Consider the following 26,140-nt stretch of genomic DNA (forward strand, 5'->3'; position numbering starts at 1 on the left):
TTGATAAGGGGACCGTTTGTAAATAGAAATAAACTTTGTGTGACAGTGAAACCATGCCATTTTGCAATTTAATCGACCTTTCTTCCTCTCAACCCCAAAATGATCACGGTCATCAATCACTTCATGGCATATCCCCTAGCCATTGAAAAACTGACTTCTGGGCTGGAGAGATGGCTCAGCGGTTAAGAGCATGGACTGCTCTTCCAGAAGTCCTGAGTTCAATTCCCAGCAACCACACGGTAGCTCATAACCATCTGTAATGAGATTTAATGCCCTCTTCTGATGTGTCTGAAGACAGTGATGGTGTACTCACATACATAAACCAATATATCTTTTTTAAAAAAGAAAGAAAATTTGACTTCCATTGTTTTAACTCACTCAAAAATACTCAGAAACTTCCGCTGTACTCTGGCAACCTTTATCACGTTTTTTTTTTCCCTTGTCAGTTCCTCTTTGCGATCCTCTGCACAGTGAGCTCTTGGTTTTATCTTTGCAGCCATACTTTCCTCTGAACAGCTTCCGCCTCTTCTTCCCCTGCATGACAAATGCATAAATCTGCCATCAATAAGATCTTTCAATTATCATGTAAATGGTTCTGCATTGTTTACCTAAGGAAAAGATTAAATGTGTTCATAATCTTTGTGCTTTGTCTTCTACAGCACAGCGATTCCACGAGCACATCATGGGAACTTAATCGGTTATGGTAAGGACAGTAGTTATCTCCTCCCTTTTGTAATACTTTACCTGAGATGAACAATCACGTAATATTAATGAGAATATGATTATCAGAGGAAATTTAACTTAGTACAGCAAATTATCAATAATACCCATTTTTCCCTCATATACACATATAACTTTAAAATTTTTGATTATAAGTTTTAGAGAAGATTTAGCTATTGGTTCATGTAACTCACTCCTTCTCTACACGGAATACAAACTAGTATCTGAATTATTTTCTTTAATAAATATAGATACTATCATCCACAGATTTACTTATATGCTTTCAGAAGAATCATTTCCTCTGGTTGTTAGACTTGTGATTTATTTGGGGCTTCTCTACTTTCTTGACATCCGAGGTCTAATTGCCAAGTGACAATTGGTTGTTTTATTTATCATATTGCTGTGTTCTTTACCTAGTCATTCTAACATAAACCTTGTTGAAAGAAAAAGAAAAGCTCAGTAATGACCTTCCAACTTATGTGGTTTGAAATGAGGCATGCGTTCACTAGATCTGTATAAACAAAATTCTCCTGACATATTTTCAAATCAACACTGAAACAAATAATTAATTGAACTTATACTGATCTCTATGCTTACTAGTAAACCTTTTCTATTCAAGGGGCAATAATTTAAGTTGGAGTTATAAATATATTTTAAAGAACCTGATTTCTTGCGATTTTAGCAGCCTTAATTTCCCACAGTTGTGTGTATGTGTCTGGAATATCCCAGGGTTTAATGGGATCATTCACAGACTTATTTACTTGCACTTCTGCCTTTCCTTGGGGCATTTCTAAGTGCCCAAATCTATTAATAAGGACGAATAAATAGACACAAATGAGCTTCTTTTCAGTCATTTACAATTTAGTCTACTAAGGGCTAATCCTGATTCCCCTACTCACCAACCCCAAACACAAGCCTTCAGTACAGGGGAAAGATGCAGCACCTAGGATGGACTTCAGTCAAAATATAAATTTAGACATTGAGAGCCATCATCCTCTTGAGAGAACTATCAGGTAAAATGCATCCATTTCTGCCAAGCTAAATGCCTATGTCCAGTGATTGCACAACCCTGTTAAAGTCAGTAAGTGTCAAAGTCTTGAGCTATGGAGTAGACAACATTGCCCAATAACCACAATTAGGGTTTCTAGCGTCGGCTGTTCCTCTTTTGCAAATCGGAATCCTTCTTTCCATGCTATCTCTCATATGCATTATTCATGCCGATGTTGAAATCGTGACAATTGATGAGGAGAGTTCAGTCGTTGTGTGTGGCACTGGCAATCACTGTCCAAATACCATCAGAAAAACGTGCCCCAGGAAATCATCTCATAAACATACTTTAAATGTACTTATTATGGTGTGTTTTACCATTATATATTTAATTAATATATAACTTTAATTAAGCTCTTGGGTTGCCCATAGCACAAAAGCTCTCAGTTTCAAGTTCCTTCACTGCCTAACCCTGATTTTACTTCCTTTTCCCCCACTATCACTTCTGCCGCTTTTCAGTCAAGCCTGTGGTTCTTGGGGCCTGTGTCTCATCCTGGTCACCATTCCCACTTATGCTTAAATCTCTCTTCCAGAATGTTCTGTCACTTCTGATGCTGACCTCCCAAGTTAGTGAACGTCACTGTAGCTGGTCTATAGGCATGTTAGTTATTTCTAATATTCTTCATGGTTTGAGAAAACTCCAGACTTCCTATTTGTGCTTTATAATGAAGCAGCTCAGACAGTATGCAGATCAGCCATTAAAATAGGTCATAAGGCTTAAGGTTGGAAGCCTGAAAGTAGCAAACATTGATTGGGTTGAAAATCAAGACAAGAAATGATAACAAAGTTTTAATATATTCTATTAGCAAAATGTCTGCATGGTATTGCACAAACCTGAGAACACTTGAAAATTCCAATACTGTGCTTTTCATGTTACAAGAATCCACCAAGTCTCTGGATTACTAGAACAAAAAAGCAAATGAGAGAGTGGGCCATTTTACAGGGAAAATGGAGATTTAGAGTAAATCACATCTTTACTTTTTATTGGTCATTTTATTTATTGACATTTCAAATGTTATCCCCCTTCTCAGTTTCTCCTCCACAAACCTCTTATCCCCTTCCTCTCCCTTGCCTCTATGAGGGTGCTCCTCCATCTGCCCACCCTCTCCGTCCTCAGCACCCCAGCATTCCTTTACCCTGAACCATAGAGCCTCTCCTCCCAGTGATGCCAGACAATGCCATCCTCTACTACTTATCCAGATGAAGCCATGGGTCTCCCCATGTACACGCTATAGTTGGTGGTTTAGTACGTGGGAGCTTTGGGGGTTGTCTACTTGGTTGATATTGCTTTTCTTCCTATGGGTTACAAAAGTCACATCTTTAAAAAAGAAAGTATTATACAATTATTTGTTTTGTTTACTCAATTATTGTTCTTTGGAATTTTTATGGAAGATAAGATACCGAGAAGGTTGCCATTCCTTTTAAATTTGATTATTCATTTACACTAACGCATGATATTTATGTTTAAAACATTGGAGAGCTGGTTGAATGTGCAATGTCTATATCAGGAAGCTACAGAAGGCAGCAATGCCCTGTGTGCCCAGTGCCTGCTCTTCCATCTGTGATTTCCTGGAAAGGAATACCTCTCCTTGACTCTTTGTTGAAACTGATCCTTACATACCTAAGAACTCAAATGGAGCTAAATGACTCCATGAATTATATATATATCAATCTAATCGAGCTCCTGTTTTATAAGTGTTACAATGTAAATTAATAAAAAGCCAAGACTTCTATTAAAAACATTTGAAGATACTTTTTTTTAATGTTTTAAAGTTGTACTATTAGATGGTTAGTTAAACCTAAAGTTTTATTCAAGAACAGCAGACAAGTCTTTCTTTTGGATAACAGGATTGGCATATTTTACCTTAAGTAGTGTATACACATCTTTCATCACTTCATGGATAAAGGAGATAACCCAAGATCTAAGACAAACACAAAATAATCTCCATCCCTAAGGTTTAACAACACGAATCTCTAGCTTCCAGAGAAATTGACTAGTTGACTCACTCCATTATTGCTAATGCTAACACTCTCTAAATTTCTAAAAAACATAATTTTAACAGAAGGTTAGAACAGCTTAGAAGGAATTCTAACATTTTCATCCATCCCTTCTATGCAGACCACATTTGTGTCCTGTGTAATCCTTTCCCCCCTCACAACAGCTGGAGCTCTACTTAGCGCCCATTAGTCTAATGCTATTCACAACTAAGACTTCCCTCTCAGAGAAGTTTCCTCTTAGAGAAGCACTAGAGGGGGCCCAAGTGCAAGTCAATGTGGGGTGCTCCATCAGCCTAACCAACAGTTATCCCCTCTGCACTTGTCAAATCCAACACTCAATCAGATCGTCAACCAAGCTAAAAGTGTAATATACCCTATGCAAGTGGTTCTAGTTGACACTTTCAGAAAATACAAAGCAATATGTCACTGAAAGGCAATGTGCTGCTTTGACTACTCTCCAGCAATTGTCAGGGGTTCATGACATGTAGCAATTTGTAATTTTGCTGAGGCATGAAATTGAATTACATGTGACCAGCAACCAGTCTTTTGCAAGAATCCCTGAGCTGGAGTGTGCTTAGAAGACTGGTTCACATATCTTCTCATCCTTGTATATTCTTTGCTTGTGGTCAAGTTACTACATAGTTATTTTCATGACATGATGAAAATCTACTTTCTTTGTAAGGAAGGAAAAAATATCCCTACTGTTAGTTTTGGTGATGAAAGTGAAGTAACAACAAAGTGATTCAAAAAAAAGAAAGAAAGAAAATAAAAGAAACAGTCCAATTGAAAAACTGCTGAAGCACTTGCATGCTGAGCAAATATTCAGACTTTGGACAGGGTTGTCACTTGTGAATATTGGGGAAACATAAAGGTCTTATCTTCATGAACATTTAGAGAACAACATAGCTTTATGATAGTTAGCTTCTTATAACTCTAGATCAGCACAGATGTCATTTCAATTGCCCTTTAAGATAGGGAGGTTTGTTTAACTGTATTTTGCTAAATGTTATATGCAATATCACTATAGAAGAATGTTCACTTCTACCATACAAGATTTGAAATACTCAAGCTGTAGACTACTCGTTTATTTTTCATGAGTTTATTTGTATGTTGTTCAATGAACTGAAACACATTAAGAATCTGAAGAAAATGCACTTCAATGACTTGGATAGTATGTAGTATGAGCCTTGGATAAATCGATAAACAAGTGGCTTTAATGTGTTTTCTCAAGTTGACTTAAACATTTTTCTAGGCTGAATAAGTTTGACAATAGTTTCCAAAGCCTAGAACATTGTGACTATACCATGTCACACGGTGACGAGTGACATGTCTTGGCCACCTGTCCCCTGTGAAGATCAAGGACCCTCTTTTTAGCTTATGGCAGCTGTTGTTTTCCATGCCTTTTTATTTCCCCGATGGTGGCTGTGTGTCCCTCCATCCAGGTCTCCAAGCCTCAGGTTTCTATTTGTGGCACCCACTCTTGCTATTTTTACATTATGTGGACTGTCTTCTCCCTTCTCAAGTAATAAAATTACAGTTCATAATAAAAATTGGAATTCATATGCTTGACTTCTTGAATCCAAACCATTCCCTCTTCCTGGTTAAGCAATAAAACAGGGCGAGATTAGAAAACACAAGCAGGCAGAAAACAAGCTCTCTATCTCTTAAACTTTGTAAAGCACTTTTGAAAATGGAATCCTTCATATTTTTAAAACCCTCTCCACCCATTAGCCTCAACATTACACACTGCTGCTATACTTACACCTCACCCGTCATGTATTTACTTTTTATATAACTAAGCAGCACCCTGTCATAAATGAAATATTCATGCAAAAAAAACCTGCTCAAGATTCATTTATAAAAAGAACACATAAAAACTACCATCTGCTCCCACTCCTAGCAAGCCCTTAGATACCCAAGTGTAAGCCCTCTGATTCTACAAAAGGTAACACAACCAAGTATCCAGGATATATTCCTAAAAGCCCAAACTTCAGACTTTGGATTAAGATAGATCTAGGAGCCCCACTCATCAAAATTCAAAATGCTTAGATCAACATTGATGGGCTTAGATGCTGCACATAATGAATGCATGTGCTAGCATATTGTAATGGGTAGTCTTACCTGGTCATATTGTGCTGAAATGAGCTAAAGCTCTTCTGGGAAGTTGTGAAAGCATTTTGCAGTCAATTGATACCATACTACTTTATAATAAGTCTTCCCTTAAAGTAAGTTGTCCAGACATCCAAGCTAAAGTGTTGGCACTTGGGTGCGTATTGTTTTAGAGTCAGCTCAGAAAACTAAGCATTATCTGACATACTTTGTTTGTTTCACTGTTCACATGTGGAGTATCACCTCTGCTACACAGAAGTTACATCTGAGATTTTGAATAACAGAATTGTTCTCAATGGCAAATTGTTCATGGAAAAATTCTACGGACAGTTTAAAAGAAATTCTCCCCTTCTCTTCCTGTCTAACACACCCCCAGTTTCCTAGCATTAAGTGCATTCCTTTCTGAATTCTCCATAGTCTACTCTCTAAATACATGTACTCAATCAGCCTTGGATTAAAATACTTTTAAGACTGCAACTTTACAGATTTTTTTTTCACCATCTGAAAAATACAGACAACTATCGATCTAGTATTTACATCACATTAGATATTATGATTAAATATGAAGAATATGCTATCACATTTACATATTAAAGTGGTGGTTTGAATATGTTTAACCCAGGGAGTAGCATTATTACAAGGTGTGGTCTTGTACAAAGCATGCTACTGTGGGAATGGGATTTAAATACTTTGTCCTAGCTGCATGTAAGTCAGTCTTCTGTTTCCTTTTAAAATAAGATGTGGAACTCTCAGCTCTTCCCTCACAATGCCTATCTGAACACTTCAGGAGCTGTGATGACTGAAACTCTGAACTTGTAGGCCATCTCCAATTAAAAGGTTGGCCTTGTAAGACTTGCTTCAGTCATGGTGTCTGTTCACAGCTGTAGAACCCTAACTAAGACAATTAGGGATTTGGTCAGCATGAGATTTAGTTATCCAAAGCAGTCTGTGGGTCATATTCAAGAGGTAACTATATGAAAGTTTTCTGTTTTGTTTCTGAGTCCGTTAAGAATTAAGAGTGTCAGAATTAAAACCAACAGCAACAACAACAAAAACCAGTGAACTTATATCTTAACAAAAATAAGTCAACAAGATACAACCAAGAAAAGGCAGATTATTCTACTCTAGCAAAGTTATCTAGAATCAAACATTCCAGAATGAAGTAGGGGTTTCTGAGTCCGCTGGATGCTTAGGAACATTTATCTTCCTTGTGTCATGTTATGGATGGCGATGACTCTTCCCGTTCTGCTTTTTCTAGTTCAGTAGACAAAGGAAGGCTTGTTTTTCCTTTCAGGATAAAATTTTTGGAAGGACCCATTTGCTTTTGATCACATTCCTGTAACAGAAATTTTCTGTACTGCAAATCTTGCTGTAAATGCTTCTGAGAAATGTGGTCTCGAACCTAAACATTACCACCTAAACAAATTCAGCCCTTCTACATGAAGAATGACAGGTTAGGTCAGATGCCTACAGTCTGTTTTACTTTATTACAGCATGTTATTTGTTCATATATTTAACTAACTAAAGTGTTAATTAACTAATTAAATATTCTATCTTTCAATAATCAAAATGAAGATGATGATAATAAAGTGGGAAAAATTTTTCACAGGCTGTTTTAAACCAGGTTATATTACCTATATAGCAGAGAATCTCTAAATCTCCTCAGATCACGGACCATACATACCACATTACAAAAATAAAGGTGAAGCCATGTCTGGAATCTGGTGACTCAAGATTCCTAATATTTTCTCTAATGAGAGAGTGATCACATTGTTCATGATGTGAACCACAAATCCGAATGTGTGATTGGAGGAGTTGTTGATAATAGAATCAGATAATTTAAAAAAATGAGGTTGGAGCAATAAAAGTAGAGTTTGGCATCACCATGTTCTACCTTCATATTGAAACACCGGATGTTAGTTACTCATAGTAACTTGCTGATTATTTTTCAGTGTTAGGGCATGAATAAAATATGTTAGGCTTGGACTGTAATCATATATACTTTTGTCTTAGACCTTTAATGCTTCATGGTTAAGTGACAAATTACCATAGCCTGGGTAGTTTATAACCAGTAAATTTTTATTTCTCACCATTTTGGATACAGGTGAATTAGATCAAGGCACTAGCATGCTTAGCCTGGAAAAGCCCATTCTTTGTATTTTAACTTCTATGCTGTTTTAGAAAGCAAAGGAGCAAACAGGCTTATATCATAAGAAGACCTTAATTTTTAATACTAACAGATTCAGACTTCAACATAAAATTGTGGGAGAAACACAAACATTTAAACCTTAACCACATTACGCCTCTAGATTCGCATCAAAAAGGAGAGTTAAGATCAACTGGTTTAGTTAAACTAGAAAGTAAGACTAATGAGCTATATCAAACTATGGGGCCAACGTTTTTCTGACATTTGATTAGTAGTGTAAGTTACTCCAAATGCTCAGAATCTAGATATGAAGAATCTGCCTAGTCTCTCTGACTTTGTAGTATTTTTATCCACTATTCTGAGTACTTTGTCACTTTAGTCTGTAACCTGTGACAGTTGACAGCTGTCAGTTGTGAGGATTTGTTCTGGCTGAAGACCAGCCATAAAGAAAAAGGCCGTGTGTGAGAGCCCAAGCTGACAAACTATTTTGGCTTTCTTTGTGAGACACTAACATGTTGTTATATTTTAATTTCCCTCTCTGGTGACATAACCTAACACCAGGTCTCCCCCTTTTTCACCATTCTCTTAAAAGTTTCTGAAAATTTTCTAAAAATATTTCTGTTTGGAAAAATTACTATCAAGTTCATTTTGTGCATCCATAACAGAGTATGACAGAAGGAGTGAGTTAGGAAGAAGAATGCTAATTTAGAAAGAAGAAATGGAAGATAGGAATCAATACAACATGCAGGCCTTCATACAATTACATACACATGGTAGAGAAGATCAGTAAGATATAGTATAAGAACACTTAGTCTTGTAACAGCTTTACCTACTCAAGTGAAAATGGTACAAATATGTTGACTTTTTAAAGGTACCACCCTGAATAGCACAGTGTCAACTGCATTTCAGTGAATCTCACAGGAGTCAGATTATGACAGTGCCTACCCACTCAGTATTAGCTTACTTTGAGAAATATTTCAAAGGTGGTGGCATCTCAATGAGAGAGGGACAAAAATCACTAAAAGAATGGGTTCATAAAAGTTATGAATGTCCCTAAACAAAACAGGGTATATATGTTTCTTTTTCTGAAAGCATCTTCCTATAGAGGTTTAGAGGAATACAAGTTCTGTACACATTTAAAACATATGTTTTTATGCCAGACTACCTGAATTTAAATTCTGGTTTTTACTGTGATCACAGTTGTGTGACTTTTTTTTTTAACATATTAACTCCAGGTAAAACAAAGATGATTTAGGAATCCCTTCATGGTTACTTAAACATTTATTGAGCTAATATATTTTAAATGTTCTAAAGTCATCTCTGTCATACAGGAAGAACTTTTTAAACATCTTCTATTTGCACCAGAAAGACATAAAGCATGTCAGTTTTATTAGATATCAATCTAATGAACCTCAAGGAGTTCAAACAAGCTCATCATCATCAACACATGTCTAAGAGGGTATGATGAAAGAACACTTGATATCCTGAGGTAAGAGGACAATGAGTTACATGGAGGGGTCTTGTCTCAACAAACAGCAATACATGAGCTATTTATGGCATTTCAGTCTCTGCACTCACTCTCTTCTATGCATGCACACTCTAAGTATTTTTCCTAACTTTTTCTTCTTCATTTTTGTTCTTCTGCATCCTTAAAGCCTTCTTTCTTTTCTTGCTGTTAATTTCCTAATTCAATATCTCTTCATTCATTTTTCAAATAATTGCAGCAATGAATGTCCAGACTCTTCCCATCAAAATTATCCTGCTCATAGCACATATCAGGAAACCTTTATTTTGGATATTCCTTATGAAAAGTATATAGATACCTATTTGAACATTAAAATGTTGCATAATATCCCCATCTATATCTTTGGATTCAAAATAAAAAATAATTAGTGTTATGTTTCTATATTAATATTTTCCCACATCCTTCTAATTAAAATGGAATATTTGTTTACTCTTTTTTTCTCTAAATACAAAAGTCTTCCTATGCACTTTTTTTTTCTACCAAAATCATGGTATATCTACATATATATCCAGAGAGGTCCAAGAGAAATGCTTCATTTTTCTATGTCATTTATGAAAGCTATGTCTATTTTCTAACTCTTACAAAGTAAGAGTTTTACTTATCATTAAATGACCTTCAATGCTATTTAATTTTAAATTTAATGAAAAGAATCTATACTACTCTCATCTTATAACTGAAATATATAAATGAGGCTATGTTAGAACACTCAAAGCTTTCAGACTGTGGCTTGTTTATTATAATATTCTTTGTCCATGAGGAGCAGATGAGATAGAGTTTATTAACAAGAATGTGAAATATCACATATACCACTGTATCTCATGGATAAAAGTAACTGAATTAATTAGGGCAAGGCATAAAACAGTAGCTCTGATTTTTTTCAACAATTATGTAATGCCTGAAACATAAATTGTTTTTTTTCTTGGCCACAGAATAACCTAAAGCTGGTAAACAGTTTTGCTTTCACGTGATTTGGGAACCTGGCATCCTTTGATCTTGCTACTCCATCATTACAGTCACCTGTATTTTCATTTTAAGTGAACAAATAAAGAAAGAAACATAGACTATTTCCCTTTTAGAGACATAAAGACTATTTACATTTTAAAATCTTGGCAAAGAAATGATGCATTCTGCTCCAGTTCACAGTCTTTGGTGAATTGTGGTCAAGGAGCAGTAGACAAGAAACAGTGTATAGGAAGAAAATAATTAATATTGGTGAACTTGTGATCTTGGTCTCCTAAAACTTAGACACTGCTTTTATAGATGCTATTTCTAGCTGCAAGTTAGATATAAATCTCCCTTTTCTTAATTGGACGGATGATGAAGGTGAGATTCACAGGTTGTGCATAAAGTACTAAAACCGACAGACCTAGATGCTGAAGAAGAGTAAGATCCTCAGGTCTTGGATTTGATATTTAAATGTTCTCACTGACACATCTTGGAAAGAAGGTGATTTAGTAGAAAATCATATGCCCTGTGCTGTAGCTTGACTTGAAAGTCAAATCAACCCTTGACATCAACTTTCCTACTCTTTAATTGCATTTTCATATTCACCTAGAGATGAAAAATTTTTGTTGCTTTGGGGAGAGAGGACACGTTCATATCACCCATGGTAGTGTTCTAACATTTTTGGCAATAGAAACTTCTTAGCATAAAGTTTTGTGTCAACTCCTAATATTTGAGTGACAGGTGATACTTAGAGGAGGAGGTGTTGAAAACCCAGTGTCATTTAAACTGAGCCTCCTACCTTCTTTCTTATCCAAGATGACAAACAACTTTTATAGAATACTAGGTCACTTAAAACTCATTTACTGTGTTTGTTTATTTTTTTAATGGAAAATGGAGTAAGTATTGGTAGATGTTCATATATTCATTAATAATACACGACAATGGCAATGGAAGACACTGTCAGCTTCTGATGACAAGAAGAAAGGTTCAAGGCTTATGGCCTGTAATGCTTGATGCTGGAGAAGACAGTGTCATGTTCAGCGCAATGTGAGCTATTATGTAAGTGAGAGTATGCCATGTGACTTGAGTACCCAGAGTAAAGACCACATAAGCTCATCTGAGAGGTAAAGATGTTGCAGGAAAGGCTTTATGGAAATGTGACATTTGAGCAAGAAGAAACCTAAGAATGAGTTTGCAAAAGCATAAGAGAGAGGACATTTTTACATAAAGCTGTAAATAAGCAGCAATCTCTGAGAACTGAAATGGCTCTTGTTTGTTTGTTTCTGGCTACTGTTCCAGAACCATGTGTTGTGGAATGACTCTTTGGAGAACAGGAAGCCTCATCTGTTAGGTAGGGACAAACATGGGAACTTACTAGAAGGTTCTGAAAATTTGGACTTGACCATTAAGTAACAGGATGCTACTAAGAAAAACTTTTACATTGCTGTTGCTATTGTTAATTTAAAATCAAATGATCAACACACGAAAGAAGTTTAGAAAACTGACAGCAATTCCAGTAAAGTTGAGTGTGGGAGGGTATGGGGGGGTAGACACACACACACATACACACACAGAGAGGGGGGAGAGAGAGAGTGCAAGAAAACAAATATATTATAAAACATGCTTAAATAAGACACTGCTTTAAAAATAGAGAAAAGACAAGAAAAGAGGAACTTAGGAATCAGAGAAGAGGGGAATAAGTGATTCTTTAAACTAAAGGATTTAGAAAGATTTCTGGATGAATTGAAGTCTGTGCTAACAGAAACCAAAAGTTCCTCCCCTCTGCTGCCATAACAGGCTGTTTGTTGTAGTCTAATTATCTCCTATTACTTCTTCTCTCCCTACTACTTATTCTTTAGAGACCAGGTTGGTAAGAGCTCTCCAGGTGAAATGTGAGCATCTATCATAATGCCATCATAAATTTTCCAGAGTCTTTGCTGCATACGCAGATAATCAGCTGAAAGAACTTACTATAGCCTTTCAATTATGCCTACAAAACAAAAACATCCTTTTCAACAACAGCAGTAGCTCTCGACTTTTGGTTTGTGACTACTTTGGAAGTCCCACAATTCTATCACAGAGGCCCTTCACACCTCAGGCCATAGGAAAACATAGATATTTACATTTTCAATTTATAAGAATTGCAAAATTATAGTTATGACATATGAAAATAATTTTATGGCTGCTGTAAACAAAGCATGAAGAACTCTATTAAATGGTCACCATGGTAGGAAAGTTGAGAACCCTAACTTACAGGCTTCTCAATAAACTTAATTCTTCCTATTCACTAGAGGATATTCACTTTTATAGCTTCACTTCATCTGAAAGAGAACTCGTCCTCAAAAATAATAAGAATGAATTTGGTTGCTTACTCTGTAAGTGTACTTAGCACCACAAAAAGTTTGAAGCACAAATTAGGAAAATGTTACGACACACCAAAACAAAATTTTATTCCTCCTTAAATAAGAAATTGGTTATGTTACTTGTTGGAAAGTGGATGCAATTAGTGATTATGATGTTAACTGAAATAAATTACTAAGATAGACAAATGCAGCATACTGCCTCTTATTGGTAAAATTTATATTTGAAGTAAACAACAACAACAAAACATGAACATAGGAGGGGAACTATTAAGAAGCATGAGAGAGAGGACAAAAGAAGATATTTGGTAGGGGCATGAGTAATCACATTTGCTGATGTACGTTGCCTTTGTTCCTTTATATGTTTGCTTGCTTATTGTGGTACATTGAATATGCTTGGCCCAGGGAGTGGCACTATTAAAAGGCATGGCCTTGTTAGAGGAGATGTCACTGTGGGCATGGGTTAGGAAGCTCTTCCCTGTGTGGAGAAAAAAAAACTAGTCTTCTCTTAAAGGCTTTTAGATGAAGATGTAGAACCTTCAGCTCCTGCACCATGCCTGCCTGCAAGGACACTGTCATGATCCTGTCTTCATGATAATAGACTGAACCCCTGAACATATAAACCATCCCCAATTAAATGTTGTCCTTACAAGAGTTAACTTAGTCATGGTGTCTTTTCACAGCAGTAAAACCTTAACTAAGATACTTGGTTTTTGTCAACTTGAAATAATATTAGAAGATTAAACCTCAACTAAGAAGATACCTCCAGCAGATAGTCTTGTTGCAAGTCTGTAAGGCATTTTCTCAATTAAAGATTGATGTGAGAGGGCTTTGCCCACTCTGGCCTGGTGAGTCTGGATTGTATATAAAAGCAATCTGAGCAAACCAAAAGAAGCAACCCACTAATCAGATCCATCCATGCTTCCTGCCTCTGCTCTTGTTTGAGTTCCTGCCTGAAGGCCCTGGATGATCAGCTGTGATCTGGATGAGTAGATTAAGTAAATCATTTCTTCTCCAAGTTGCTTTTGTTGTGGTGTTTATACAACAATAGAAATCAAGCCAGAACAGGAGTTTATATGGCCAATGTATAGTACATGTGTACCTGAAAATATAATGAAATTCAGTATTTTGTACAATGAATAAACATTTTTCAGAAAGTTAGAAGCAATTTTTGAACTTTTCAATATTGTTCTATTTCCCTAAAAGTCTGTAAAAAGCAGACTGTCTTCTCGAATCCATCTTCTAGAATTAAAAGAAACTGGTAGTAGTTTGACTCCTGACATGTCACATGAGTCTCGCTGAAGATGGCATTGACAAATAGTTAGCTCAGTCCTATAGAACTGACATGGTAACTCAGAACAGCATCAGATGGTTAGAGTTTCATTTTGCTTTGTTTTGCATTGATGTGGCACAACTTTTGTCCACTTATCTGAATCAAGTGAAATGAATTCGCACGTCCCTTCAAATCCTTGTGGGAAAGATCCTTGAACACATTGGCAGTAGGGTAAAAATGGCAACCTACAGAATGGGAAAAGGTGCCCCTAACCTTTTGTGAGATAGATGGTTAATATCCATAATATAGAAAAAGCTCAAGAAGTTAGACTCTATCAAACCAAATAGCCCAATTAAAAATGGGGTACAGAGCTAAACTGAATTCTCCACTGAGGAATCTTGATGGCTGAGAAGCACCTAAAGAAATGCTAAACATCCTTCCCCATCAGGGAAATACAAATCAAAACAAACCTGAGATTCAACCTTATACCAACCAGAATAACTAAGATCAAAATCTCAAGCAATAGCACCTGCTGGTGAGGATATGGTGAAAGAAGAACACTCCTCCACTGCTGGTGGAATTGCAAGCTGGTACAACTACTTTGGAAAACAATTTGTCAGATCTTCCGAAAATTGGAAATACTTTTACCTGGAAACCCAGCTATACCACTCCTAGGCATATGCCTAAAAGATGCTTCACCATTTCACAAGGACACATGCTCCTCTATATTCATAGCAACCTTATTTGTAATAATAGCAGAAGCTAGAAACAACCCAGGTGTTGTCCAACTGAAGAATGGATACAGAAAATGTGGTTCATTTACATAATATAATACTACTCTGCTATTGAAAATGAGGATATCATGAATTTTGCAGTCAAATAGATACAACTAGAAAATATAATCCTGAGTGAGGTAACCCAGACACAAAAGGACATGCTTGTCCTAATCATAATAAGTGGGCTCTAGCAAAAAGTTTAGAATACCCATAACACAACTCATAGGCTATATGAAGTTTAACAGAAAGGAAAGCCAAAGGTGGATATTTCAATCCCTACTTAGAAGGAGAAAAAATAATCTTGAGAGACAGAAGTATAAAAGGGTCTATGTGGAAGAGGGGATGGAGAACAAAAAAAAGGAGGTAGGATTTTAGACAGGAAAGAAGGTCAGAGGCCCATGAGAATGATTAGAAACATGCAGCAGTTCAGTGTGTGAGGAGGGGAAACCTCTAGATAGTCCCAGACACCAGGGATGTGAGAGGCTCCCTGTACCCAAAGAGGATGACCTTAGCTTAAATGCCCAACAATGAGGAGATGGAACCTAGATAGATCACCTCCTAGATGACTCACATTTGAGGCATAGGACCACCCACCCATCTTCAAAAATTTTGACCCAGAATTGTTCCTGCCTAAAGGAAATGCAGAGACAAATATGGAGCAGACACTGAAGGAAAGGTTATCCAGAGACCAGCCCAACTTAGGCTCCATCCCAATCACACTCACAAGCACCAAACCCTGACACTATTACTGATGCCATGTTTTGCTGGCAGACAGGAGCCTAGCATGGCTGTTCTCTGAGAGCTCTACCAGCAGCTGACTGGGACACATGCACATACTTACAGCCAACCACTGGCTGAGGTCCAGGACCCCTATGGAAGAGTTAGGGGAAGTATTAAAAGAGCTGAAGGGGATTGCAATCCCAAAGGATAAAGAACAGTATCAAATAACCTGGACTCCTCAGAACTCCCAGAGCCTAAGCCACCAACCATAAAGCAAATATGGCTGGTCTATGGCTCCTGACGTATCTGAAGCAGGGGACTGCCTTGTCTGGGCTAAGTGGGAAAGGATGTGCTTAATCCTGTAGATTGATGCCCCAGGTAATGGGGATGATAGAGGGAGGAAGGTGGGAATGGGTGGGTGGGTGGGTGGGGAACACCTCAGAAGCAAAGGGGAGGGTGGATGGGATTAAGAATTTATGGTGGAAGGAACCAGGAAGGGAGGCAACATTTGGAATGTAAATTAATTAGTTTAAAATGGGAGCATGTAGTGATTAAATGAATCCTAACTATATTATGCTATGCTGATAGATCAGTCCCTGTTCAGCCACCATCAGCAAAGATTGCTCCTACTGCATATGGGAACAAATACAGAAACCTGCAGCTAGACTTTAATGCAAAGTGAGAGAGATCTTGGAATCTGAGCCCTAAATGAGATGTCTCTTCATATCCCTCCTCTCAGAGCTCAGGGAACCATATGAAAGAGCAAGCTGAAATAGGATAACACCCAGAGAGGAATCAACCAAGAAAGCCTGTCTTCATAAATCAACATAAACAAGGTCCATATGAACTCAGAGATTGATGCAGCAAGCTCAGAACCTGCGCAGGTCTCTACCAGGTCTTCGGAATGTATTTTACAGCATTAAGTTTAGGGATCTTATGTGATTTGTGAGGGTGTAAATATGGGCCCCTGATTCTTCTGCCTTCTCTCAGGCTTTATCTTTTATTGGTTTGCCTTGTCCTACTTTGATTAATAGATTCTGTTCCATATTTATTTTGTTACAGATTTTGATCACCCAATGGACAGCCAGTTGTGATGTCATGTGATGTCATGCACCTTAAATTCTCAAGTACTTGGGAGGCAGATTGTTCAAAGCCAAGCTGTTCTACAAAGCAAGTTCCAGGACAGCCAGGGCTCTGTTATGTGGAGGAAACCTGTCTATCCAAGGTGAATTAATGAATTTAATTAATTAAGTAAAGCCTAGACTAGCTACTAATTGAACTGTCCTTTATACTTGTTGGGACAGGATAGAAAAGGGAAAGTTACTTTTCTCCAGTGGAGTGACAATGTCATAATAACCATGTCAGAGCAGACCAACAAATAGTGGGCTCATCTGATTTTTATTTGGTTACAGGTTGATTGTTTTTATTTCTTTTAGGGTGATATTTTATTATATTTTTTGGTTTGGGATTGTTGCATTGCAATTTTGTTCTTAGAGTAAGAACTTAATGTTTGTTGGGGAGGATCTAAAAGAACTTGATAATAATATGATCAACATAAGTTTAAATTTAAAATTGTCTTAATTATAATTATCTTAATTATCCTTCCAATCCCTCCCTTATAGGACAGAATTTTAAAGTAGCATTTTTTTCTAACCCAGATATCTCCCAAGTAACTGAGTCAGAGACCTATTGATATATCAAATAAAATATAATAACTTTTACCCTACATATTCTTTGACTACAGCTTCCAGTTTTGTGGTTTTGTGGAGTTCCTGAGTGTGTGAATGAGTGAATCTATGAATCTGTATCTTTTTCTTATGCCTTGTCTTGGGCTCTTTTCTTTCTGTTTGTTTTCTCTAGCTCTAATACATTTTGTTTTATCATATTATATTTTATTTTACTTTATTTTTAATTATTATCTCTTAGATGCCTGTTTACTTTTTATTTTAATTGGATTACATTATTTCTTTTATCATCTTCTCATATATTACATCCTAACTGCAGTTTCCCTCCCTCTACTCCTTCCACTGCCTCCCCTATAGGATAGAATTTTAAGGCACCATTTTTTTCTAACCCAGCTAGCTCCCAAGTAGTTGAGTCAGAGACCTATTGATATGTTCAATAAGCACTAAGGACAGTAACTGAGCAGATGTTCATAACCCTCCATGATTTTTAGCTGCTGTCTGTCCTTGTGGAGAACTCCATTGATGACTTGTCCTCATGCACAATCTCACAGAATTTGTCTTCTTCTACCTTCAGGGCCTTGTTTGTTCTTCCCCTGGATCTTCTCCTCCTGGCTCTTCCCTCTGGGACCCCTGGCTGGGATCAGAAGTCCAGCTTTTCTCTCTTCTCTCCCCAATAATTGGCTGTTCGGCTTCTTTTATTAACCAATAAGTAAAAATAACAACAAAAATAAAGTATTTATGAACCAAATACCAGAAATCTTGGGAGCATTCTTCACACAACACTGATGTAGGAGATTCTTCAGTTTTCGTGACATTGCCCATGTCTGTAGTGTAGCTAAAACTTGGGGCCCAAGAATGAGCATCAGAATACACTGTGCACAAGACCAATCTGAAAACCTCCCCCTCCTTGGCTTCTCTCCCCCAGATCCAATCATACTTTGTTTCCCTTAAGAAAAAAAAAAAAAAAAAACCTTCCGATAAATATTCATAGAACATGGCTTAACAAGTTACATACAATTCGTTTAGGCACAAAGTCATAAATTCAGACTGGACAAAGCAGCTCCATAGGAGGAAAAGAGTTCCAAGTGCAGAGAAAAGAGGCAGAAACATCCTCTATTCCCACTGCAGAGAGTTCCACAAGAACACCAAGGTATACACCCATAACATATATGGAAATAGATTCAGAGACCTACGCCCAAATGCTAGGTGAAGCTAGGGGAATTCTGAGTAAGAGAAGAAGGAAGGATTCCCCTAACTCTGCTTAGTGTTTGAGTGTAGGTCTCTGAATCTATTTCCAGACGTGGCTAGTTGATGTCCTTCCAAGGACAAATGGGCTAGGCAATAGTCCAGCAGTATGCCTCTGCTGGATATGGGGAACAAGGAAAAGAGGGCCAGTTGAAAGTGGACTAGGCAAGGAGAAAGATAACAGAAGTTGTCTGCTGGCAGTCAGTCTACTTGAAGTTCTGGTGGCCAGCACGACCTCTCATGGATCAGAGAACTTCCACGGAGTTTGGAGACTAGGTGTTTTTACTAGGGGAGGAGAGGTAGTTGTGCATAGGATAGGTGGACACTGATCTAGTGTGGGCTGTCTACTGGTAAGGAAGGTCTCACCTATTTATTTTTTATGAGCAACAGAAAGGTTGTATATCTTCAATGGATGGAAGGTGGGGAGAAAATGGATGAAGAACAAGAAGAGATTCTAATCAGGATTGATTACACACACACACACACACACACACACACACACACACACAACTTATTTTCAGTAAAAGAAAAAAATTTAAATTTAAGGAAACCATGTATATGTATATATAACTTTGGCAAAATAGATAATAAATAATAACATGATTTCTTATGAGTTTTTGAGACATGCTTGCTCTTGTTTAACCCCCCCCCCCCCGTTTCCTTCCTTCTGTAATGACTTCCCTTCCCTCTCCTAAGCAAAGTACTTTTGTTACAATTTTTCTCTTTCATATTTAAATTATCTTCACTGTTGCCCTCTGTATTGATCTGAATTGCCTAGTACAGTTTTTACATCCCTCTTTCCTATGGTTACTCCAGATCATATAATCCTATCTGAAGCTTTGTCATTGTGATCTACACATGAGAAAGAGTATATGATGTTTGTCTTGTCTTTCTGGGTCTGTGTTACCTTACTTTTATCTAAGGCTTTCTTTTTTTATTGGATATATTTTATTTACATTTCAAACATTATCTTCTTTCCCATTTTCCCCTCCATAAACCCCCTACCTCATCCCCTCTCCTCCTGCTTTTATGAGGATGCCTCCCTACACACCCACGACTTCCCACCTCCTGCTCTGACATTCCCCTACACTGGGGCATTGAGCCTTGGCAGGACCAAGGGCTTCTCCTCCCACTAATTCCCGACAAGGCCATCCTCTGCTACATATGAAGCTGGAGCCATGGATCCACCCATGTGTACTCTTTGGATAGTGGTTTAGTCCCTGGGAGCTCTGGTTGGTTGCTATTGTTGTTTATACAGGGTTGCAAACCCTGTCAGCTCCTTCAATCCTTTATCTATGGGCTGGATCTGCAGGTGGGGCAGTCTCTGGATGACCTTTGCTTCAGTCTGTGCTTCAAACTTTGTCTCCATACTTCCATCTGTGAATAGTTTTGTTTCTCTTTCTAAGAAGGACTGAAGCATCCGCACTTTGGTCTTTCTTCTTCTTGAGCTTCATGTGGTCTGTGAATTGTATCTTGGGTAATCTGAGCTTTTGGGATAATATCCACTTATCAGTGGGTGCATACCATGTATTTTTGTTGTTGTTGTTGTTGTTGTTGTGTGACTGGTTTACCATGCTAAAGATTATATTTTCTAGTTACATCCATTTGCCTAAAAATTTCATGAAGTTATTTATTGTTTTCAATAGCAGAGTAGTTCTCCACTGTGTAAATGTACCACATTTTCTGATTTCATTCCTCTATTGAAAGATATTTGTGTTTTTTCCACATTCAGGCTCTTATAAATAAGGCTGCTATGAACATAGTGGAGCATGTGTACTTATTATATGCTGGAACATATTTTGGGTATATGCCCAGAAGTAATATCGCTGGGTCCTCAGGTAGGACCATGTCTAATTTTCTGAGAAACCTTTAGACAGTTTTTTAGAGTGAATGTAAATTTGCAATCCCACCAACAACGGAGGAGTGTTCCACTTTCTTCTTATCCTCGCCAACATCTGCTGTCACCTGAGTTTTTGATCACACTTAGCCATTCTGACTGGTGTGAGGTGGGATCTCAGGCTTATTTTTATTTGTAGGAATCAGTTGTTTGGATTTGCAGTTCCCTGATAACTAAGGATATTGATTGTTTCTTTAGGTGCTTCTTAGCCATTCAATATTCCTCAGTTAAGAATTCTTTGCTTAACTCTGAACTTCATTTTATAATAAGGTTATTTGATTTTCTGGAATCTAACTTCTTGAGTTCTTTGTATATATTGGATATTAGTTTTCTATTGGATGTATGTAGGATTGCTAAAGATCTTTTCCCAATCTGTTGGTTGCTGTTTTGTCCTAATGACGATGTCCTTTGCCTTACAGAAGCTTTGCAATATTATGAGGTTCCATTTTTGATCTTAGAGCATAAGCCATTTGGGTTCTGTTCAGGAAAATTTTCCCAGTGACCATGTGTTCAAGGCTCTTTCCGACTTCCTCCTCTATTACTTTGAGTGTATCTGGTTTTATGTGAAGGTCCTTGATCCACTTGGACTTGAGCTTTGTATTGGGCAATAAGAATTGGTTGATTTGTACTCTTTACATGCTGACCACCAGTTGGACCAGCACCATTTGTTGAAAATGTTCTTTTTCCACTGAATGATTTAAGCTTCTTTGTCAAAGATCAAGTGACCATATAGGTGTGTGGGTTCATTTCTGGATCTTTGATTCTATTCCATTGATCTACCTTCCTGTCTCTGTACCAATACCAATAGTATTTTTTGTTTGTTTGTTTTGTTTTGTTTTGTTTTTTATCACTATTGCTTTGTAATACAGTTTCAGATCAGGGATAATAATTCCCCCAGAAGTTCTTCTGTTTTTGAGAATGGTTTTTACTATCCTGCTTTTTTTTTTTATTCCAACTGAATTTGCAAATTGCTCTTTCTAACTCTGTGAAGAATTGAATTGGAATTTTTATGGGGATTTCATTGAATCTGTGGATTTCTTTTGGTAAGATGGCCATTTTTACTTACTAAGTTTTCCTAGTTCTGCTCATTTTCCAGTAAAGTTTATGGTGTCAGTTCTCTTCACAGTACTCCAGTATACATTTGCCATTCTCCCGGTATTAGTGAAAGGACGTTTAGACTGTTTGTGTTCCCTACCTAGTAGAAAGAGAGTGACAGTGAACATAGCTGAGAAAGTTCAACAAAACAGGATGCCAAGTCCTCTGGGCAAATGCCAAATGGTGCTATCACCAGTTCTTATTGCCCAATACAAACTGGATCACACAGAAGATGTAGTTTTAGCTTCCGAATTCTCCCACCGTAATTTCCAGAGTGGCTGGACCAGTGTGCAAATCCCACCAACAGTCAATGAGGTTCCCTTTATCCTAGATCTCGTGCCTGCATTTGTTGTCCATTACTTTGCTAATATTTGTAATGCTGACAGGGGTTAGATGAATTTTGATTTTCATTTCTCTAATGCTAGGGACAATGAACATTTTTAAGGTATTTCTTAGTCACTTATTTTTCTTCCCTAGGTTAGTTTTTAAACAAGTCTTTTTATTCTTTACTCTAGTCATATCATATAAGTTTAAGACTGGTTGTGAATCTTTAGTGTAGCTAAAATTAACAAATTCAAGACTGATTAAAAGTGACTGTGTTAAATTTTAATCTTATTTTTGCTTAAGTTTCTATTACATTTTCAGATGCTTTCTAAGCTTTTTATATCTGTCATTCAAACATGGGCCCATAGTCTGACCACAAATTCATGGGTTCCTAGATCTCAACATTTGGCAAAACTGAGATTTAAAAATGATAATTCCCATTCAGTGACACCACATGGAGGTGACATAAATGAGTCGTGGTTTTGACATCTTTCAGATCATAGCAGTTGCTTGGCATCTGAGAATTCCTAAAGTCATGCAGAAAGGCCAGACCACGTGATGGGAAGAGTACCTATGACTGTAAGAATATAACTAGTAAGATTCCAGTGATACTATCAAACCTTTAAAAAAATCAAGTACTGACAAAAGTATATTCATATAGTTTTATGCTAAAATGCTTTTAATAATCTGTCCACGTGTCTCTGTTTTTTTCTTTTAAATAAAGTTGTAAGGAAAAAATTGGTGTCTATATTTGCATCATTTCAACACTGAGATGTCTAAAGATCCAGTTGAAGAACTGAAACCAAGCAACAGCACATCTGTATAAAATTGGTAATGAAACAGTGCCAACATTAAAGAACATAGAAAGGTAATGCTTACAGCCCTTTATCGTCCCATAGCATTTTGTGAAATTTGGATCACTTTATCATACTTCTACAGAAGCACCGTCTTCAAGGCATTCCTGTGCCACTGCTATAATGTCAGAATCTCTCCTGTGCAAATTACTCAGCAGAAGCCTGTTATCCTGTAGGGGTATGCACTACGCCTTTAGGCCTTGTTTATTGACTTAAGTGGTATTTCTCTTCCTATTGGTGTTTGCTTCTGATCTCTCCTTTCCAGACATTTGTTTCAGGTAGTTCTTAGAGTGAGTTTTACTCTCAACATCCCTTCGTAGCAGTTTTCTGTCTTCGAGGAAAGACTCCTTTGTTATCAGATAGCCTACATTACATTTTACAACATTACATTATAATTCATAGTAGTGAAAAATACAGTTATGAAGTAGCAGTGAAATAATTTTATGGTTGGAGTCATCACAACATTAACTGTATTAAAGGTTCATAGCATTAGAAATGATGAAAACTACTTTTTTTATGGCCTTATGGAGGAAGGCTCAGAAACCTTGCTCTATGGTTTCTTTAACCTCTTAAGTTATTAACCAGACTCCTAGTTGGAGAAAGCATGTGATTTGCTTTCTATACCTTTTCTAGGTACTAGTCTTTTACTAAGACTAGTGAGGGTTGTATTGCTGTGAAGAGACACCTGAGCAAGGCAATTCAGGCATGATGTTGGAGAAACCAAAAGTTCTACATCTTGATCCAAAGGCAGCCAGAAGGAGACTATCTTCCATGTTGGGCAAAACTTGAGCATAGGAGGCTTCAAAATCCACCTACACAGTGACACATTTCCTCCAACAAGGCCACACTTTCTAGTATGTTAATATTCCTCTTTATAGCCAATCATTCAAACACATAAATATGTAGAAGCCAAAAAGCTATTCAATCTACCACACAGATATGATCTCTATTAATATTGTTGAATCAAGTACCTAACTTGAGTCTGAAGAACATCATCCATTTGTTATTCATTTCAGTTTAGTTTTCTTTTCTGTAGTCCAAGTTAGTTTACTGTTGTTGTTGCTGCTGCTTCCTCTTCCTCTTCTTCTTCATCTTCTTTTGCTGCTTCTCCTCCTTCTCCTCATTCTCTTTCTTTTTCTCCTCCTTTTCATTTTGCTCCTGCCTCTTCCTCATTCTCCTCCTCTCATTTTTCATCTTCTTTTGCTTTTACTTCTTGTATACAATGTGCTTGTCAGACGCTGCCAAGTTTCTTTGTTTCCTGTTTTTAACCTAACTTTTTGAGACAGTAGTGTCAAAGATGAAGGCATAGGGATCCTGTCAATTTCACATCATAGGATTGAAATGAATCACTTATACTTTTACCTAAAAACTTGAGGAACTGAAGTGTTCTCTGGCTAATGCTCTATTCTGTCCTTGTTCATTTCAACCAGAAACTGGTTTGATTTAAAGCAGTCATGCCTTCTACATATTTAAAGCCTGTGATCTTTCTTCTAATAATTATACCATTCCTACATTTTAACTTCATGTGTCCATAATAAGCCTCTGTTTATCGTTCCTTTAAGTGATCTCTCTATCTTGAAATTGAGAATCATCTTTAAGCCCCAGACAACACATCCTGGTACACTCTTCTTGTCACTGACACTGGCTCTCTTGCTTCTAGGATACTCTATGATACACAAATTCTTCTGGGCATTAGGCCATCATCTTTCTAGATGATTGGTCTTTGATAAAGGAGCCATATTTAAGTCTAGTCTCTTAGATGTCCCTGTTTTAATGTATTAATATCAAGCCCTTGTCAAATCACAGGCTTGATTCAGATTGTCTTTTCCTTCATGGACTTTTCTTTTCTTTAAATAGAAGTTGCTCACTTGTTGATTTTCTTTTAAATAAGTAGACTTTCCCCAGTCCTCTTCATTACCTCACCCAATTTGGATTCATGGGCAAGCTTACAGAATTACTACATTTATGTTGAGTAAATAGCAGCCAAACTATACTTCAGTTAAATATCCCTGCACCAGACATGACTTGAGGAAGGCTCTCGCCTTTTGTTTTATGCACATAGAATTCAAACCAAGTTTTTGTATGTTTAGTATGTGTTGCATATTTAGTCTTGTCCCATTAGTGTTACAATAATGCATTGCCTGGTTTCTGCTTCTCTTTACTTCTGGAACAGAGTTTTGTTTTTTTTTTTTTTTTTTTTTTTTCTATGTAGCCCAAGCTAGCTTTGAACTCATTCATATCCCAGCAGCTGGAATACTGGATTAGGGTTGAGCCTTACCAAAGCAAGTACGAACCTTTAATTGCTACCATGCCCATATGAAAGAGATCAAGTGGTAACTCTGAATTCTGTTTTGCAGGGACCCTGAGTTCAAAAAGATAAAGAGATCCACTGAGTTGAATATAGTTCCCAGGTCACTACCTGGGAGTGAGAGACAGAATGTGGCCTTTTGGTTTTAGTTAACAATCAGTATTGCAAATCCTGAAAGAGTTCTCATAATCTTTTGCAGCATTTAATGATTTGTTTAAGTATGCATTTAGCTGGACATAATATCCATGCTGATTTTCCAAAGATTTTCTGAGCATTTACTGAGTACCAGTAAATGATTGTCTAAAGCGCTGAAGATATGTCTTAGCTAAAGATATAGTGGCTACTGAGATAAAGCTAAGGACAGGCATAGGTTCAGTCAGCTGTAGTAGTTTATGGAGAAACAGCAAGGGTTCTCTTCAGGGCATGGCTTATAGCCAGGTCATTTACCACAATTAATGTTCTTGAGCATGACCTGTAGCAGTAAAACATATGGGAAGTTCCTTCTCATGGTTGAGGCTTCATACAGAATATGAAGATGGGAGACACATGAGCATCAGCTGCTCTTTCTCTCATTCCTGACTGCAAGTGAAGAATGACAAGGTCTTTCACACATAGCCCACTACGCTTTCGGCACAAGATGAGATGTACCTATTCAAACCATTTACCACAGCATATACCCTTTCCTCCTGAGTGCATTTACCCTGTGCTTGTCACTGTAATAATAAAATTAGCTAAGGTACCCGTAAAGCATGTCTTCTAGAATTCTTCAAAATCGTGTTTCATAGTTAGGCAATGGGAGATAGGCATTATAATAGAATTTGTATGTATTATGGCTTACTGAATTTAATAGAGAATTACGGGGGGGGGGAGTGAACCGTATTTCCTTTTGACACATCTTATTAATTAGAATTTTAGTATCATTTAATCATTATATATAATCATGACAGGTCTGTGTTTTTATTCAAGACACCTCATCCAATCCCTAGCACATAATATGCTTGTGTTTCCACTGGTACTGAGGACATTAGGTTAGGGTGATTGAGTCCCATGTCTCTACCCCATCTTCTCTGAACAGCCCACCACTCTTGCCATTTACTCTGGTGTTCAACAAAA

This window comes from Micromys minutus (assembly GCF_963924665.1).
Source record: "Micromys minutus genome assembly, chromosome: 11".
Taxonomy (NCBI): Eukaryota; Metazoa; Chordata; class Mammalia; order Rodentia; family Muridae; genus Micromys; species Micromys minutus.